At 30.5% G+C, this 6,296-nt stretch overlaps 1 pseudogene; it reads left to right on the top strand.

Annotated features, from left to right (window-relative positions):
• The first annotated feature begins 3,446 nt into the window (after positions 1-3,446).
• On the top strand, positions 3,447-3,565 carry LOC120591972 (uncharacterized; annotated as a pseudogene).
• Positions 3,566-6,296: the final 2,731 nt, after the last annotated feature.

The raw sequence follows: 6,296 nt of genomic DNA, 5'->3' as shown, positions 1-6,296 counted from the left end.
ATATCGGATGGAATTAATAGTAAAATGGAACTGACAGAGGAAAGAGAAACTGGACTTTAAAATTGTTCAATGGAAATTATCTAAGCTGAAGTATAGAGAGAATATTATATTAAAAGAAAAAGCAAGACGAGCCCCCAAAAGTACAAGGTAATAGCAAAAAAGTCTAACATGTATATAATTGGAGTTCCAGAAGCAGAGGAAAGAAGGTGGAAATATATTTGAAGAAATAATGCCCAAATACTTTCCAAATTTGGTGAAATACATTAACTTAATTATGGAAGACATGCAGCAAAATTAAAACAATAAATACAATGAATATTCTCTGCTTAAGTATATCGTATCCAACTGCGGAAATTCAAAGGTTCAAAGAAAATATTGAAAGAAGCCAAAAAAATAGCACATTTTATACAGGGAACAGTGATTCAAATGATATTGGTCTTCTCATCAGAAACTATAAAGGCAGAAATAAGTGGAATAACATCATTAAAGTAAATAACTAACAGAATTCCCTATATAGTGGTAATATCCTTCAAGAAAGAAAGCAAAACGAGATATTTTCAGATGAAAGAAAACTAGGAGAAAGAAAACTGGTCACAGGAAGATATGCACTAAAAGCAACAATAAAGGAGATGCTTCAGGGTGAAATATTCAGGGTGAAAGTCAACGATAGCAGAAGGAAATTCAGAGAATCAGGAAGTAATGCATACACGAGAAAGTTATATATAAATATATGTATATGTATATATAGATATAGATATATAGATGTATTCTTCATTTAATTAAAATACATGAATATTTCAAGCAAAAGTTATACTTTCTTGTAGGTTTTATAATTTATGCTGATATAATACACATAACAATTCTAGAATAAGGGATATCAAGGGAGGTAAATGAATCTAGATGATTACAAGGCCTCTATATTTTACATAAATGTTTACAATATTAATTCTAATTAGAATGTGAAAACTTAAGAATATATAGTATATCTTTAGAGAAACCATAAAAAATACTCAGTTATATGTACAAACCAAGTATATAAACTATTCAAATTATCATAATGAAAGAACAGAGCAACACAAGAATAAAATGGACAAAAAGAAAACACAGAGTAAAATCAAACATATCAGTATCACATTAAATATTAATGTGCTAAGCACTCCATGTATATGGCACAGATCTTCAGAAAAAAATTTAAAAAACAAACACCTAAAAATATGCTATAAAAAAGACTCACTGTCAATATACAAACACAGATAAGTTGAAAGTAAATAGATGGAAAGAGATATATAATTTCAAGTGTAAACATAGTAAATGTAATAAAATCAGGGGGGAAAAGATTCCTCAAGACAAAAGATACTTCCATAATAATGACAAAATGCTTTTATTAATAAAATAAAGGACAAAAATCACAAGATTATATCAATAGATACAGAAAAAGCATTTGACAAAATTCAACATCTATTTAGGATACAAATATCCAGTAATGTTCAATAAAGGGTTAGTATAAAGGAACTTTTTCAGTCTGATTGAAAAGCATCTATATATAAAAGACCCTATAGCTAATTTTATATATGATGATAAAAATATTTAATATAATCCCTCTAAATAAGAACAACATAGAAGGACCTTGAAATAATCATACTAAGTGAAATAAGCCAGACAGAAAAAGTTGAAAATCACATGATATCACTTATATGTGAGATATAAACCTAAAAGCAACAAATGAACAGGACAAATAAACAGTCTCATGGACATGGTCAATGAACTAGTGGTTACCAGAGGGTAGGGGTAGGGAGAAGGGGAGAGGTAGATGGAGAAAAAAAATTTTAAATTATTTCTTCAATTAAATAAATAAATAAAAATGTAGAATTTTTAAAAAATAAAATAAAATAAGAAAGAAGGAATGGATGGCTACTCCTAACACTTCTATTTAAGATTGCAATGGAGGACCTAGAAATTGGAATGAAGCATAAAAAAAAACAAAAGTTACAGGGATTGAAGAAATAGCAATAAAGTTGTCTCTATCTGCTGATGGCATGATTGTTTATGTAGAAAATCTCAAGAAGTATACAAAGCAACAACTATAATTTAATATATTTAGAAGGTCAGTACATCATCAATATATATAAATCAATTTGACTTTATATACTGACCATCATTAATTGAAGCATGATTTTTTAGAATTCCATTTACAATAGTATGAAAACACGTTAAATTTGTTACCTAATACAATTGATAAAACATTTTATTTAGGTCACAAACTAATAAAATATGTACAATATCTCAACACTGACAGTTACACATCTCTGAGAGAATTAAAGAAGACTTAAGTAGAGATATATGTCATGTACTTGGATTGAAAGATGTGATATTGCTGAGAATTTTTAAATATATACATTTTAATATAATACCAATCAAATCAGCAGTCATTTAAGAAGCTTACAAGCTAATTCTAAAATTTATATGGAAATACAAATGATCTAGAATAGCCAAAAACATTTTTTAAAAGGAACAAAATTTGAAGATTCATACTACTTTATTTAAAGACCTACTAAAGGGCTAAAGTAATTAAGATAGTGTTATATAATTGAAAAACTAGATATATAGATAAATGGAACAGAATGGAGAGTACAGCAATTGACCAATTTATATATGATCACTTGATTTTTGATAAAGTTTTCAAGACCATTTAGTAGAGGAAAAGTAAAATATCTTTAACAAATGGTGCTGGAGCAACTAGTTATTTATAAGGAATGAAAAGGAACATCAATCTTTACTTCATGTCATATACCAAAATTAACTTGAAATGGGACATAGTTCTGTATGTAAAATTCAAAACTATAACACTATTAGAAGAAAACATATTGTTTGTGTAAACTTGGAGTGCCTAGGCAAAGATTATTTTAGATAGAATATGAAAAATGAAACAAACAAAATAATCTATCAATTTGAGTTCATCGAAATTACTCATTTTATTCTTCAAAAGACACTATTAAAAATGAAAAGGCAAGCTGTAGAGTGGGAGAAAATATTCACACTACATGTAACTGACAAAAGACTTATATGCAGAATATGTTAGAATTCCTACCACCCAATGAAAGAAGATAAAACTGAACAATGTTTAAATTAAATCTATTAAAGACTGTACAAATATTTCAACATATACTTCACCAAAAAGATATATATATAAACATATATATTTAGAAGATAAGCACATGAAAATAAGTCAACATTTTTAGTTGTCAGGGAAATTACAATCGAAACAAAAAAGTTACCACTGCATACCCATTAAGAGAGCTAACAGTAAAGGCTGAAAAATTCACATGTTTGTGAAGATGTAGAGCAACTGGAACTTTCAATCACTGCTAGTGGGAATGTAAAATAGTACAACCACTTTGGAAAAACTGTTTGTCAGTTTTTTAAAACATTAAAAATCCATACACCAAGTCTACGGCCATGCCACTCTGAACACGCCTGATTTCGTCTGATCTCAGAAGCTAAGCAGGGTCAGGCCTGGTTAGTACTTGGATAAGAGACCACCTAGGTATATCAGGTGCTATAGGCTTTTGAAAAAAAATAGATATACCAAATAATCCAGCTATTCTATTCTAGGTATTTACTCAAGATAATTGATAATATATCCAAAGGACTTACATGCAAATATTGAGAGAACATTTATGCAAGATAAAACTTCAAATAACTCCAATGTCCATCGACAAATGTGTGAATAAACAAAATTTGATGTATCTTTACAATTAGATACTGCTCAAAAATAAAAATGAATAAAACTGTTGATATGCACAATAATATGTATAAATTTTTAAGTCATTGTGCTGAGAGGAGACTGTTACAAAAGAGTTCATATCATTTTATTCCATTTGTATAAATATCTAGAAAATGCAAATTAATCTATGGTGACCAAAAATGTATCTGTAATTGCCTGGGGCAGATGCAGAGGGAGAGAAGGACTGTAAAGGGGCTTAAGAAATCTTTTGGAGGTGATGGAAATGTTGCGTATTTTAATTTAGTCAATAGTTTTAGTAATACATCCATCACAATTTAAAAAATTATATACTATAAATGAATACAGTTTTTAAAATGTAAATATAAAATTGTGAAAAGTAACACCACAGATAAAAAAAACAATTTTGTCAATAGAACTGTAATTTACACCATTTTAATTTCTTTTTTAGATAGTCTCAATAAATATTATAATCATCTTATAGAAATATTTTTATTGTATGTATACATATACATAAATTATACATTACTTTAGAATATCCAAAATCAGTAACATTTTTGTCTTTTTGCTCTTTTTATGGCATGTGAACTTTGCTAAGTATAAAATCAATTAAGAAAATAAAAGGCCAATTTCCCAGAGAAGTTTGAAAATATTAAAGATAAAACAGTTAAACCCAAAGTGATGTATTTTATAACATCTCCTCATTGAACTGAAAAGATGTTTTAAATTTATGTAAATATATCTATTTTGGGGTACATACTGCTAAATGATATAATTTTATGTTTAACTATTTTTGTGTATTTCTTGTACTTATATTTTATCCTAACCTCAATACATATTAATAACAAAAAATCATCATCCCGTAACTGTAGCATAGAAATATTAATGTCATCAGTCATATAAACAAAGATGGATGATGAAAACCCAGCACCATACTTTTTCATGTCTAAGAAATCACTTCTTAATCTGTACCTGTTGTGTCCAGAATAATCAGACCTAACTTGAGTGCTCTTAACCAGGAGACAGTTTATTAGCCGGCGGCTGTCCTTGCAAAGGAGCAGCCCCGAATTGCCAAGATACAAGGTTTTTAAGCCCCAAATCCCATTCCTCATTCTGTCTTAAACACAAAGGTCCATCTTTCTCCTATTCACTACCTGTCAACCCACTGGTCAGGTGTGCAAGCAGGAAGTACAGAAGCAGAAAGCTTGTTGTTAGAATGTTATGTTCCTATGGGTGATTGCCTATGTTCCCATGGGCAATAGCCAGTGTTCCCATGGGCGATGGCCAAACAGTAATTTTCAGCTTATATACAATTGATTATTTTTCATGCCACTCAAGCAAGCAGGGTTACACAGGCTAAAATTGGCAGTTAGCATATGAGCTCATTGTTACAAGTTTCATGATTAACAGAATGTGGTTAGGGGTTCCAGAAACTAGGCCTAAGTTATAGACTTCCTTTGTCCAGTTTCAGGTTTTAATTATTCTTTAACCCTTTCACATTTCAGCGGGCTATTACATACCTTAAAAATCAGAAACATGTTAGTTACATATTCCCATTTCAAACCATGAGTTTTCATTTTTTATTAAAAGTCAGCAGCATATTTCCTCTTCTTTGATATAGTAAGTCTTTGAACTTAGTAAAGTTGAATTTAAAAAGAAAAAATATATACTTATATTTGCTTTTGGGTTAGATCAAAGAGCAGTGCATCCATGATCTCACCTGAGTTCAAAGGCCAGCTCTCAGTGATTGCACCTTTGTGAAATGAAAACAATCCCTATCTCAGAGGGCTGCTCTCAGGAACACAGAACATAAAGAAATCATAAGATGTATATTAAAGATCTTGCTTTTTTGAGCGAAATGCACCTAGAGTTAAAACTTGTTTTCTCAAATTAGTATTGATACAGTGTAGGCCACAATACTTAGTCTCTCTGTTGGTTTTACTCAATAAAATGGAACTAATAATACCTACTTCACAGTGTCGAGGTGAGAGTTAGGGATTGTGTAGTGTGAAACCTAAGCATAGTGGTGGGAACATAATAGGCATCAATTCTGTTTACATAAGCAGCGGGTTAAGATAGTGATAATTGGCAGTACCTCATAAGCTTTTCCCAAATCACTTTTAAATGGCCATGCTAACAGACAGAAAAGAGAATTACAGATAGCGCAAGAAACTACAGAGCTGTGTCTTCGAATTATTCAGATGTTGCTCCAGAGAACCATCCCTGTCTGCCACTTCCACTGTTGCCCATGAATACTGTAACTGCTAGTCAACATTCTTCTTTCTCCCATCAATTAACACTTCTAGGGACAAATTCACCTTCAATGTGCAAAAGATCAGGGAACAGAAGGAAATAGCCTTAATGCATGGAACATTTTTGCTAAAAGACAGTTTAAATAGATTTCAACTAAAGTGTTCACTCTACATTTTTGCTAGTCAATTTCTTAGATCTAAAGCTTTGGGGAAAGGTACGGATCTTCAGTGTGGCTGTCAGTGCAGTTCATTTAACAAAACTCCTCCAATTTCTGCCATATAGAATAAGTTTATTTAGTGCA

The sequence above is a fragment of the Pteropus medius genome, unplaced genomic scaffold (assembly GCF_902729225.1).
Source record: "Pteropus medius unplaced genomic scaffold, Ma_sr-lr_union100, whole genome shotgun sequence".
Taxonomy (NCBI): domain Eukaryota; kingdom Metazoa; phylum Chordata; class Mammalia; order Chiroptera; family Pteropodidae; genus Pteropus; species Pteropus medius.
Note: the sequence above shows the minus strand (reverse complement) of the source record. Positions and strands in the feature narration are given on the sequence as shown.